Raw genomic sequence first — 14,615 nt, forward strand, 5'->3', positions numbered from 1 at the left:
AGAAAAAAAAGAAAGAAACGCGAGGATGGAGTCGTTCCCGCGGCGGCGCCATCGTCGTAGCTAGGCCGGCTAGGCCTTGTGAACGCCACTTCTCAAGTGATCAGCTGTGTCGGTCGTGTGTGCGCGTTTTGTGCCTGCAGCCTCACTGTGTTCTCGCCGCTGGATGTGATATGCGTGGTTTGACGACAGTGCGACATGCTGCGCTACGAGTGCGATAATCGCGACGGCCTGTCGACTCAAGCGAGCGTGCCGCTGTGCATTACCAAGCAGATGACGGGCACCCTGCGTGCTCGGCACAGTCAGGAACAAAAATGGTAAGTAATACTGATGTTCTGTCTCTTTGCGAGCCCTTATCGTCGCTTATGCACCTGTAGATGACCTTCTGCACATTGCGTCGCTTGAAAAGTGCAATGAAAAGCAAAAAAAAAATCGGCATGTCAAGCTTGCGAAATGCCCGCCAGCGCACCATGAGCGTGGCATGTAACCCATGCCGTACATTACACGCATGTCACTCATTGTTTCCATGTTACCAGCTGTCATTTATGTACGTCATACAGTCACGTCACGCTATACCAATCTTGGTATGATATCGTTAGACAACCGGACGCCGGTGCACCAGGCTCCATGCCGTAAATGACATACATGTCGTTATTTTCATGTTACTATATGTCATTTATGTTCGTCGCACAATCACGTTACGCTATATCAATTTAGGTGTATGTCAAGCTAGCGAACCGGCCGCGAGCGCACCATGAGCGTGGCGTGTGTACATGACATGCATGTCATTATTTTCATGTTGCCAGCTGTCATTTATGTTGGACGTACAGTCACACTGCACAATACCAGTTTTGGTGTATATGAAGCAGGCGAAACGGCCACTAGCGCTCCCGATACCATGTTGTTAAAATAACTCCATACATGACAAACGTGTCATGATTTGCACGTTAGAAACTGTCGTTTATGTGCGTCATAAACCTTTGTGAAGCCATACCTATTTCGGTATATATCAAGTTAACGAAACAGTCGCAAGAGAACCAAGGGAGTGACGTGTAAATCATGTCGTTAATGAAATGCATATAATGATTTTCAAGTTAAGACCCATCATTCATGTTCTTCATGCAGCCGTGTCATGCCACACGAATGTTGGAATACATCTCATTAACGAAACAACCACACGAGCTATGAGTCATAGGGGGCTAGATAGATAGGTAGATCGATCCGTTCAAAGTCGTAGAAGTGTTTAACAAATGCTTCGCATTTAAGTCGTTAAACTCAGATAGCAATGATGTGTGATGCATGTTTTGGAACTTCTGTGAATATCACTCATGCTTCATATGACCAGTCAATCGACCCAGGAGTGCGCCCCGATAAACTTGTTTGCACGATATAATTTTCTTGCCTGCAATAAAGCATGAATGCGGCATGATGATTTCAGGGAATATACATTAGAGCAAAAGGCCACGGTTATCGCATTGTCACATGATGGAATGTGCATAAAGGACAACTTTGTTTGGGATTTATTCTTCTCTCCAACTTCATTTGCTTGTTTTAATCCTTCGTCATCGTGTCCATTTGCGCACATTGACATGTGACAAGACCGTGCCCTCTCATTTTGCAGAATCTACCTTGGACGCAGTCAACTACCCTGGACATCTTTCTCCCGCCATGCAACTGTGAGAACCCACCGAAGCACGGATTGTCAGGAAGTGAAAAGACTTTTCGGCAACAATTTTGCATTGCGCACTCTGCCCGTCTTCCTGAAATGGCATATTAAGGTACATAAGCACTGCACCTTCATACATATGCATCAAGGAACAGTGAAATAGCATATCAAGGTACATTAACATCATTAGGTTGGATTCATTAGCTAGAACGAATAAATCATGTTAAAGCTATACAATGACGGCCATATCATGTGACAGACATCTGCTAAGTGCAGTGTGTATTGTGAAGCACATGCGTTTTATGGTATTGAATGAATGGATAAATGTTTATTCCAGCAAAATACAGGAAATGGACCTCAAGTGAAAAGCGACAATGGTAGCTTGAGAAGTGCACAAGGCCCAGTAGAGCAAAAAGAGAGAGCAGCAGAAACGTATGCACGTTCAAAGGCAAAACATATACGCATACAAAAAGAAACAGGAAAGACAAAGCAGAAGAAACGTGCACATTCAAAGGCAAACACCTACGCCATCTGCAAAGTGAGAAAACCAAAAGGGTGAACATTTACGCAAGTGAAAACAATGAAAATCAGAAAACAGTGAAAACAGAAAAGAAGGAACGGCCATTCAACGGCATGGAAGGAATGCAACTTCATTGGTCACGTATCAACAATGGCATTTGCCAACGTTAGATGTGCATATTCTTAGCCATTAGGAGATGTGCAAGGCTAGTTTAATCGCATTGATATAAGTCAGCTGTTGAGTCTGTCGAACCAGATTGTTGAATCATCTTGTTTATTCCCTCTCGTGAATTTGCTGTTTTGAATTATGTTGCCATAGTTTTCAAGGTCAATACATAGTATCATGACTGTTGCACAATTTGACAAGGTGAAGCGCTGTTGCCCAGGCCTTAGTTTATCCTCATTAGAAGTGCGCTGTTTATTTTTGCCATGGTTCAGTGCCAAGTTGCCCAATCTTCACTCCTACAGAGTAATGCGGTTAATCAAGACCTTGCTAACGTTCACACACTTTTAAAGTGTACTTATAATGATAACTTTACTGACATCAAAAACTACCCACAAATGGTAAACATGACAGGAGTACACTTCTGGTGGTGTTTCGCATTTTTTTTACATCCGTTTGTTTTCACCCTGTGCACACGAAGTGAAACGCTCACAAGGAAATACTTAGCAGCATCTCAATTTTGTATTTATTTCGTGTTTTGACAAAATGCTTCTCAAAGTTTTTCTGCTTCTCAAAAGAAGCAGAAAAACTCTCAATGCGCTCTGTTCAAGCCCCCAAAATGGGTTACATAAAAACACCGACTTTACCTCCAAAAGGAGGCTTTAAAAGCTCTCAAAAGAACCAGAAAACTTCCAATGCACTCCGTTCAAGCCCTCAAAATGAGTTCAATAAAAACACAAATTTACCTCCTTAGTTCCGTCTGATCACTCCCTTAAAGTGTAAATAAAACCTCCTTTTGAACCTCTTCTTGAAGGGGGTTTTGCGTAGTACCTTTTGGATGCACGTTATGCGTCGAGCCCGAAACTCCCTAAAAGGCTCAAACCCGTTTGCAGTGTAGCTCCGTGGCTAGCCGTCTCCCCGCACGCTGCGAGCGGGGTTCGAATCCGCGAGTCGGAAAGTATCTGTTTCATTAGGATTTATATTATATATATATATATTATATTATATATATATATATATATATATATATATATACATATTTTGTAGAGAAGCATTGGAACGCTCTAATGGGTCGTCCTCTCAAGCGCCTCCTAGTGGGTCACCCTCTTCGCCTATCCTCGGAGAGCACGCCCCTCGTGCTCGTGCTCGTGAGAGTCTGCGAGTCTGCGCTCTGTCGTTGTGCATCGTCGCCGTCAATCTCGCCGTCAATAAACGTCTTAACAATATTATATATATGTGTGTGTTGGTGTGTGTGTGTGTGTGTGTGTGTGTGTGTGTGTGGTGTGTGTGTGTTGTGTGTGTGTGGGTGGTGTGTGGTGTGGTGTGGGTTGTAAATAGCTTTAGCGCAATGTTCATGGCATTGTGTTTAGTATTTCTTAGTGTTCTTGGTACTAGTTGATGTGTTCTTAAAATGGCATGATGCCAACCGCGGCGGAGCTTTCGAACAAATCGAGCTACTTCATGCTGATCTTGCAGAAATGAAAGATAGCTTGCAAATGCACAGCCATCTCTACGAGTTCAATAACACCAGGAATGAAGAGTTGGCAAAGAAACAAAGAGCTCAGGGAGGATAATGAACAATTAGGTAATCGTCTGGCTGCCTAGGAGCAATACTCAGGCTTAAACAATTTCCAGATAAAAGGCATTCCTAACAGAGAAGGGAAAACTGTCTTGCTGTGGTGCAGGAAATTGGCGAAAAGTTGGGTACCCCGTGGAACTGAAGGACATCGATGTCCTCCACCTTGTCCCGGGAAAAAAATGGATCAAACATTATTGCGAGATTTCGCTACAGGGCAAAGAAGCAGACTTTGCTTCGAAAGCACGGAAAGCACGAATTACGATTAGTGTCATTGGCTTTCGCAAGGACGCGGAGAGACCCGTTTTATGATCACCTAACCCCGGAAAAAAAGAGACTGTTGGTCAGGGTTTGGAAATAAAAAAAAAACTAAGAATTGGAAGCATGTATGGACGGATTCCTGCGTAATCAAGACCAGAAAAAGTGGTGACAGTCGCGTGTTTCGGATATGCGAAGCAGGCCATCTGTCTATTTTTCAATATATAGTTGCGACTAACGTAGCCTGAACAACCATGCATTCCTGTGTTTTTCTTATCAGCAAACTAAAACATTCATTAAGATAACCCACCTGCTTTATCACTGATTCACTTCAACGTCCGTAGGCTAAGGAAGCATCATGATGGCCTCATACACTTCCTATGAACAATTGATCACACGTTTTCCGTCGTATGCCTTTCTCAAACATGGTTAACAAATGACGATGGTAATCTGTACGGCTTATCCAGCTATACTTCTGAGTATTGCAAACGTGTCTCAACCCGTGGTGGCGAATCTGCCTTCTTTATATTCATCGATGTCATATAGGCGCCGTCGCGATCTTTGTTGACTTGAACTGTGACTCGGTCTGGCTAGAACTTGACCACAATATTTTTCACTAAACAGCAGAAACACAAACATTGCATCAATCTACCGCTCTCCGTCATTATCTATTGCTTATTTTTGCTCGCAACTTGAATCCCTCTTAAACCTTCTCGTGTTCGAAAATAAAACATCATCATATGCGGCGACATTAACAGTAACATAGTTGACCTTCACAGTCATTCATACGCTGGTGATTTTCCCCGTTTTAAAAGCTTTGTCTTCTCTTCATTAATCACAGCTCCTACTAGGCGCAATCCATCGGGCACTCATACAATTACCCATTTTGTCCAGCTTGACAACGAGCGCCTCTGCGGCTGTAATAGACAATCGGTTTAGTGCATTATCCTATTCTTCTGAGAATAGGATCTGCTCCTTTGTCCCGTCCCACAAACCACAAAGAACTCACGGAATCGGTGTTTAACAAAGAAAGATTTTTTCCCTTAGTTAACCAATTATTGGACTGATGTCACACAAGATGAATCTCCTGTGCAAGCTTACGACTTATTTTCTACTCTAATAACAAACTGCATAACATAGCACATCGTATGTCCCAATGTCTAGGTGGTTTAAAGTTCGAAGAAATCCATCGATCACTAACGGATTACTGCGCTCCATTTCCAAAAAAAAAAAAGATAGAATGCCCAAGAAGCTAAAATGTCAACCAATAACAAAACGCTACAAATTCACTCTACGAAATATTCGAATACGCTTGGGTCAGCTTTGAAACGTGCAAAGCCTGGCTGTTTTGAAAAGCGCACGTAACGGATACTAAACGAACTGGCAGCTTATTAAAGAGTTCCTGAACAAAAGTATTCTCATGCGCGAAAAACTATAATAAAAGTGCATCCAGCGCATGTACAGAGCCAACTGTTATTGCAAACGCTTTGAACGACCATTTCGCCAACACTGAAAATATCACATGCATCATCGCTTACTCCCCTATTGCGCTGTCCGCATTCTTTTTACTTAGATCCTACTTCTAGCGCTGAAGTTCGCTCTGTACACTCCGTTAAAAACAACCCAGGCGGGTTTAGATTCCATTGAACCTTCAAGAGTCAAGATGGTAAACGATAAAGTCTCACCTGTCCCTGCTAACATCACCAACAAATGTTTAAAAATGGTACATTTCCAATTGACTAAAAAGCAGTAAGATAACTCCCGTTTTCAAGAAAGGTAATCGTGAATGCATTAACAATTAGCGTCCGATTTGCATTCTTCCATTTTTCAGTAGCGCGATCGGAAAGATTTTGTACAAACGCCTAATGTCATGCTTTATAAAGTCTGACTCTGCTCATCAATTTGGTTTCCGTCCAGGCTTGTCAACTGAACTGGCGCTCATTAGTTTCACGAACAAAAGCAAACTAGCTATTCTTGACGGTTCACTATAGGAAAAGCTCAGTGAACAGGCGGCGCCACGGAGCAGTACTACTAGCGCCAATATGTGGCGGGAGCTCGAAACGGCGGGTCTGCCACGGAGTGGCGCGGCGTTTTGAGGCGGCGTATTTGAATGCAGCTGCCTGCATAGTTTCGGATGCCGCGAAATGTCAAAAATAGTTCTTTGCGGCTTCAAACCTGTGCAGCGCTTGGAGGAGTACTTCCGTCGGTCTGTGCTACTCAAAGGCGAGAAGCTGTACGATGCCGGACACGTTTATGACGTGAAGGAGACGGACGGCGTTGTTGTAAGCGCGCGATGCCATTCTCACAAGGGAAACAACTATACGTCGTCTCTTTGCGGGTTAGTACAGCACGCTCCATTTCAATCCAAAAGCAAACATTTGCCGTTTCTTCGCGCCTTGGTGAAATGACTTCGCTTCCATTTGTTAGACAGCGCCGTTGCACAAGATGAGCGGTCGCAGCCGTGTAGGCGACTGCGCCGCACCGTCCTGCGGGCTGCAAAGGAATCAAGCAGACGGTGTTCTGTGGTTCAACGAACTCGCCCAAATCGCGCATTTATCACGCTGCATTCGAGCCCTAGCTTGCTGTTCGCTCAATGCAAAAAAAAAAGTCATGCATGCGCGGCTGCTGGCAAATGACCCGGGTGCAAATTGCCGCGTTTGAGTCGATCAGTACTGTCAAAAGTACTTAAATCTCAGCGGCTGTGACGTTTAATACCCCGTGCTGCACTGTATGCACTACGGGGTATTTTGCATGTCGTAAAAATGGGTTAAGTCTTTGGTGCAAAATATGGGCGGTCGCTCTGTATGCGTACTTGGGTAATTCGTCTGATTTCGCGATCAGCAGTGAAATTGTTTTGCGTTATGTGATTACAGCTGCACGAGGCCGACCGCTATGTCCTCGAAGGCTCATGCGACTGCAGGTACGGCGCAGCTGGCAACTGCAAGCATTGCGCTGCCGTTGCCGTTTATGAACAGAAAAGGAGGCGTCATGCACCTCCCAACCGCAGACGTGGAGAATCCGTCAAAAAAGGCGCGTTCGAGTGACAGGGCACCCATTCACGAACTTTTCGGCGTAAGTTGGCGCACGAGGAAAGTGCATATGGTTGCATGCAGACGACAGTTGCTATCTGCGCGTTGCAGAAAAGTAATAGTGACATCAAGGCATTTCCCCGCGCACGCGTATTGTACATCTCCAGGCACGCTGCGAATGCAGTATTGCGTCTGAATAGCACTTATATCTCAGCTGATAACTTTTAGTAGCAGCCAGGAATTTTTTTCGGCGTGGGGGTGTTCAACATACTTTAGGTATGTTCGTGCGTGCGTTTGTATGTGTGCGTGTATGTTCAATCTACACACGCAAAGCTGAAAAATTTCGGGGGGGGGGTACTCTCTACCCTCCCCCCACCCCCTGGTTACGCCACTGTGGCCACCAGTCAGTGCTTGTGCACCTTAATTTTCGAAAAAGACCGGGCTGGCAATTCGGCTGCTTGATCAGACGGTAATGCACGTGCACGGGGCGCGCACGTTAAGCAAGCGCGGTGAGCCACAAAACAAGCATGTGAACGCCTACCCTCCGAGGCGGCACGCCGGCGGGCACTGCTTCATTCAACTTGGCTCCCCCGGCCGGACTGAAGAAGCGCGAGGGCGTTCCTCGTCCGCGCCCTGTCCTTTCTTCTCTCGATAAACACCTCCCCCCCCCCCCTCCACTGCTGGCCGCACCTCAGACGCGGCCAACGGGTCGTTACTCCTTTTGAAATTAACCACATCCTCCTCTCCCCCTTGATTAAAAAGTTCATTGAATTTGCTTTGCTCTTAAGCCAATTTAGAGATCACTTTTTTCAGCAACATGTCTTTTAGCACGGTTCTGATTTCGTTTTCAGAAAACCACACCCATATGTCACCGGCAGAGCCAGTGGTACATGAACCAGAATTCCTGCTTAAATACTTCCCGGACCTTCAATGTGCTGCAACGCAATCTGAAAAAATTCATGAAGCTGGAAAAGATGCCTCCGCTGCGACACAGGATAACAATGCTGACATTGAAGACGACATTTCCACGCTTAAGAGCTTTTAAGATAACCACCACAGAGGCTTCACGCCTTAGCTTTGCAGACGCAGCCAAGCTTGATCATGAGAAGAAAGTACGATGATCTCATCTCAGCCCTGAGGAATCCTTATACTACAATGAAAATGTTGTGTGTGCCGACACTTTTCGTCTGTGTGCATTGACGAAAGGTCATCAAGTAACTTAAGGTGAGTGCTATGATCCAAAATATAATTCATGGTTTACTGTTGGTACAACATGCACCTTTTCCTATTGTGCGAGTGCACAGGTGGCATCAGGAAAGGCCTTCCGCATTAACTGCTCCACTGCACACAATTTCAGAGTAGAAGAGCCTCCAGGAATTGGTTCGCACGCTCCTCTATGGACCTAAATTTTTTTCGACAGCCATGGCACATGGTATGTGCTTCACGTTACATATTTTTTTATAGATGCACAACAGCCTTTTTTTTTAGGTACAAAATGGACCATAGCGAGGAAAGCGTTTGAAAACAAGCTCAGCACAAACGTCTATGAGGTAATGATAATTCAAAACCACAGGCTGTCACCTGTGCACATGGGCAATTCTTTTCATGTGAAGAAAATATGCTGCAAACTTATGCTAAAAAAGAATGCTACATTTCATCAGGACTTCTGGTTCATCCTAGTCAGCCCTGGCTGTCAGGTCCAGACGGTCTCTTCTCACAGGTGAAGACACTTGTCTTCTTGAGATAAAGTGCCCTTATGCGAGGAGGGACGAAGAGATCATCAACCACCAGAAAAAGTGTTTTGTGCCTTACCTGAAGTACAAAATGGGAAGGCTTACCTTGTCAAAAACACACGATACTACACACAGGTGCAGCTCTAATGTTCATATGTAATGTCCAAGAGTGTTTTTTTTTGTGTACACCCAGAAGCAGAACACATTGTGTGCGTGCAGAGGATGACGGCTTTCTCTCCGAGGCAGTTGGCGCCCTTGAAGAGTTCTATTTGGCCTACTTCGCCAGAAGTTGTCCAATGGCAAAGGACATGACATTGCTTGTATGTAGAAAATAGGTTGTGACCACCTCCCATTTTCTTTGTGATATTTTTATAATCGTGCCATCAGATCTTGTTTCAAGAGGTTTAGTATGAACCAGCAGCTGTTTTGAGGTCACGAAAGCTTACTGCGTGAACTCATTGTCGTTCCCAAAGTAGTTTGAGCAAGTACAGCATTTGATGCTTTAAAGTCTGCTTCTAGCGTTTTGATTGTGTACATATGCGCGGTGCCATTTTTCACCAGTCCTTGAGTTAAGATGATAGTCAATTGCAGTGTGTTTGCCACTGATGTAAACCCTATGGGAAGTGAGGGCTAGTCAAGCTTTTTTCCTTACGTTTTTATCCTTACTCCTTGCAAGGTTGTATGAATATGCTTCTTTCAGTAATAAAGAAAACAGTCAAGCAATAAGCCTGAGAGAGAGTTGAGTCTAATTAATCACGATGATTGTCAGTGCACTAAGTGAACAAAGGATGGGAGAAGTACGACAAGCGACACATCTTTTTCACTCAGTGTTCTGGCCATTTCCATGCCTATCAGTCAACATAATTACTGTATGTTGCACCTTGTTTTCTTTTTGGTATCCTGCAAATTCAGCATAGTACTCAAAGGCATGCCACAAGTTGCTTGCTCCACGTGTCATGATCAGTTTCTTGAAAGGTATTTATTTGTGGCTATAAAACACTTCAAATCGTGACAGAACAATTTACACAGAATAACACAGAGATGCTCATTTACTTCAAAAACACTTCACGAGCGAATCAATTTATTGTAAGCACATCTGACCAAACAGCAATACACTTCGTAGCAACAGGAAGAATATTTCTCTCGAGCTTACTACCACTCACAGTTAAAAACTATATCTTAATCATAAACAAGCATCAACGATGTGACTAACTCGTACAATAACTCCAACATCACTATGAAAAAAAAAAACAAGAGGCAGAAAATAATTTCTCAACTTACACCATCTTCACAGCTTGATTTGTCCCTGGTTAAAAGATAATACTAGTACAAGAACTTGACCTACTATTCAAAAGGTTTTAATGAGGTTGCGCAGTGCACGCATCCATAACAGCTAAAGTGGGTAGTGCATCAAAGATAGAACATACTTTTGAAATGAAAAGGCAAACATTATTGTATTCTATAGCCTCCTTTTCTTGTCAAGGAAAGATTTTTAGCAGTACAGATATACGCAATACAGCCCATGTCTGACAGTGAACGACAGAGCTGAGAGTATATTTAACACTTCCAATGAAGCTAACTGAAATGCTCAAATTCAGCTGACTTGAGATGTCTGCAGTTGTCGGCTCTCTTATTATTGGATGCTAAATATTAGCTAGTACACAACAAACATGGAAAACATTGCACATGACAGGAATCAATTCAGTTGGCACACGTGTATTTAAAGCATTGTACAACTTGATCCGTTGAATCATAATACTCCATATGCATTGGCACTCTGGCTTGATTTGTCCCTGGTTAAAAGCTAATACTAGTACAAGAGCTTGACCTACTATTCAAAAGGTTTTAATGAGGTTGCACAGCGCACGCATCCATAACACCTAAAGTGGATGGTGCATCAAAGATAGAACATACTTTTGAAATATGAAAAGGCAAACAATATTGTATTCTATAGCCTCCTTTCTTGTCAAGGAAAAAGTTTTAGCAGTACACATACACGCGATACAGCCCCATGTCTGACAGTGAATAACAGAGCTGAGGGTTTATATTTAACACTTGAAATGAAGCTGACTGAAATACCCAAATTCGGCTGACTTACGATTCTGCAGTCGTTGGCTCCTTTTATTGGAGGCTGCATATTAGCCAGTACACAACACACATGGAAACGTCGGACATGGCAGGAATCAATTCAATGGGCACACGTGTATTTAACACATTGTACATCTTGATCCGCTGGATCATACGTTCCCATGAATTCGCACTCTTGCAATGTTATAAGTCTGCTCTACATCGGCCTCCGAGAACTGACCCTGGCCTCGAGAAAAGGAGGCATAACAAGTACAGCCCTGCCTTCCGAGATCTGGTAATGCCAGGAAACCCCTTATCGCCATGATCATGTCGCCTGGTTCTACTTCTTTGAGGAAGTCGGAATGCACTGTGATGAAAGCATCAGAACACCTTCCACGATATGCCTTAGAATGAAAACAGACAGCTCCATTCGGTGTGATTGCTACAAGAAATTTCAGCGTGTAGCCACCCTTGTAGTTTGAATAGAGTGCCCTCTGCTGTGCTACAGAAGCTGGCTGCTCTGTGGGAACCTCCGTGCATCTATAATCATGGTGCAATTGGTAGTGTACTTTGAAGCAATTGGGCATTAGAGACCTGATGATGTGTCTGGGTGGAACGAATATCCATTTCTGAGTTGCGGCAGCCAATGTGCGAAGCACGCTATTAAAATGCCTTGCAGCAGTCATTCTGCTTACAGAAACAAAATGGCAAGTGAGTACGTATGCCCAACTTTAGCTTCATTAAAAAAGCAGAGTCTGTCATGCATGGAACATCACATGAGCGGTCAGCAGCGACAGGCAGCAAATAAAACTGCATACATTTCCAGTGACACACAGAGATCTCTCATGGCAGAAGAGCATGATTTTACGCTTTCATAGCCACTGAAACAAGAAGTTCTCTGGCTTTGGCCCCTGTGGCGTGAAGTGGTTGAAGGGCTGCACTGAACTTCTGCATCACGAACAGTTCTGTGTGACACCTGTGTGCTTGTGTTATGCCCATCTAATGAGCACAAAAACAAAACCAAACCTCCACAGGTGTCATTATCATCAGTCGGCAGGCCTGCATAAAAACAAGATAAAAAACTAATCAAGCAATGAGAAATTTATCCATGCAGTAGAAAATATAATAGCAGGATTCTACAATGCATACAGAAATCCAATTTCACCCTCTTTCCCAATTATTTTCCTTGACCTAGTGACACAGTGAAACATACTTACTGCCAGGCAGTAGCTTAATTACAATAAAAGGTTGAAACACGCTTATGCATTTCGGCTATAAAGGTTTGAGCGAGTGATGACTGATTAAATGTGACAGAACAATATGGAGCCTCAAAATAAAGCCTGAAAATTGAGCTACTATTTGGGTAAGCATTGAATTTCAGAAAGTTGATCATCTTGCACTTTAAAAGTAGTAGTACTCCAAATACATGTTGATCACCAAAGTAATGGCGTTCCTGAATGTCCGTAGTCTCTTAGTGGAACCTTTTCCGCTGTGCATGAATCACAAGTTGCATGTGATATAAGATGCATTATTTTCACTGCCAGGTCATGCACCAAGTGCTTAATAGGAAAACTCATAGGAACAGGTGCAATTCCTTTTTCTTTCCCACCTGAAGCGTTAGCACCCTGCTCGTGCCTTGGTAACCAGCTCATGATATGATGCGACTGCGATTCTTGGGGGTATTTATGGCAGATGCAGTGCTATGCCTTCAGCTGAAGAGCATCTACTCATTCTGTTATTCCCAGTGAAGCGAGATGGAACAGTGGTGCCCAAGCAGTCCAAGAAACATCATTGTGCGATTCAAAAAATAAATGTCAGGTTAATGTATTTGATAAATCTCATAGCCACTTTTTGCCTTGATGCAAAGATGTAATCTACCATGGTAGTGTGGCTGAAGTCATTTTTTGCTGAGCTTTTGTAATACGGGTATTTGTTGACTCCTTCATTAGTGAACATGCCAGAGGCAGTGCTGCTGCTACCACTGCACAAGAAAATCTCATTGGTGGGTAGAAAGATCTGCCTCATGTCACATACCCATTTCTGCATGCAATTCAAGGTGAAAACTTAGCTATCTGCCATGATCCATACATTTCAGCAACAATGAATGGTATGGTAATTCCAGCGTATGATACTGCTACAACCTTGCACACAATGAAGACTACTACCAAAATAAAAGAACAATGTTATGTTAGCTGCTGTTGTAATATTTATTAACAAGTATATCGACTGAAATTAGCCCATAAAGTGCACAGCTGTCACTTTGTGTAAATACAAAAAGCAAATTCACAAGGCCCTACCTGGTCTGCAGTTCGTTCTTGTACCAATGCAGCGGCAGTGCAGAGAAGCTCCAAGCCATTCGCACAAGCACTGGAGGTAGCAGTGTCCTCACTGTCACCAAGATCTGCTTCAGTCGTGCGGAGGGAACTTGTGTGTTGAGGATTTGCCGGCCTTGCAGCAGATGCCCTTCTGTTCCATCTAAAAATAAATTACAGTAACAGTAAAGCATATGATGTGCAATTTTACATGGCCTTTGTCAGGCCATCTCGTCTTGTATACCATGTACATCATTAAGGGAAATTGCACACCAACACCCTTGGTTAGAACTTACCGTTCATATCTTGACAGTGCTCTTTCTGCGTCCACAGGACGGGACTTGTATGCATCTGGAAAAATGGTAGGGTAGTAACCTGGATGTGCAGCAATGTTGCTCTTTTCGCCGTTGACGAAGTGCTTTGAGCACACCCTTGCTGCATCACTTGGGATCCAAGCAGAGCCGTCACACTCACTGAAAACGCGGTGTAAAGGTTACAAGGCATTAAGAAATAAGGTGCCACTGAGAACAACAAAAAAAGATGCAGCCGAAAACATTGAAAATTTTTAACACTAAGCAAAACATAGCTTATTAAAGCAAAGAAAAGGGAAAGGTAGGGGGAGAGGCTAGTCAGTGCAAAATCGTGGTTGTATGCGCTTAGTTTTACACAGAGGGAAAGAGCAACAAGCTGATGGACAAAAAAAAAGTACTTGCGTAGCTTTATTAACAGTGCATTTGTTAGAGCGTTTGCAAGCATACAGGCATGCTTCAAAAACCATACCTATATTTTTTCCAAACGCGGCTTCTTGTAATTATTACGGAGTGGTGAAATTCCAGGAATTTAACCGGCGAAACAAGCGCTGACGAGTGGAATTAGCAGACGACCAGAATGACGTCACTATTGCTAGACGTACGCTGTGCGTGCAATTATCGCAAGCGCAGCACGCACACCACGAAGCAAAGTAGATACGCGAGCTCATTTTTCTCGTCTCTGGAGAGCATGGCAGTTGCGCTATCTTGGAATTTGGTTTTGCCGCCGCAATGCTCAGATTTATTGAGTAAAAATTGCCAGCTTTCCACTTTTAGGATATGTCAAAGTTGCAATGGTATTTTCGCAGGAAATGCTCCAATTATCCTATCGACCCGACCAGCCTGTCTCCACTCATTAATAATTTAAATTTCATTGATTACTACCGTAATTGACGTCTCTAGTAATCCTAGATGTCTGTCGGTACAGAAAAAGTAATTATACAGGCAACAAGCAATATCACATTTCTCTTATTTTTCACGATTTTC

At 43.5% G+C, this 14,615-nt stretch overlaps 1 pseudogene; it reads right to left on the reverse strand.

Moving 5' to 3' along the window:
* Nucleotides 1-2,185: 2,185 nt before the first annotated feature.
* On the reverse strand, nucleotides 2,186-13,046 carry LOC119403532 (uncharacterized; annotated as a pseudogene).
* Nucleotides 13,047-14,615: the final 1,569 nt, after the last annotated feature.

The sequence above is a fragment of the Rhipicephalus sanguineus genome, chromosome 8 (genome assembly GCF_013339695.2).
Source record: "Rhipicephalus sanguineus isolate Rsan-2018 chromosome 8, BIME_Rsan_1.4, whole genome shotgun sequence".
Taxonomy (NCBI): domain Eukaryota; kingdom Metazoa; phylum Arthropoda; class Arachnida; order Ixodida; family Ixodidae; genus Rhipicephalus; species Rhipicephalus sanguineus.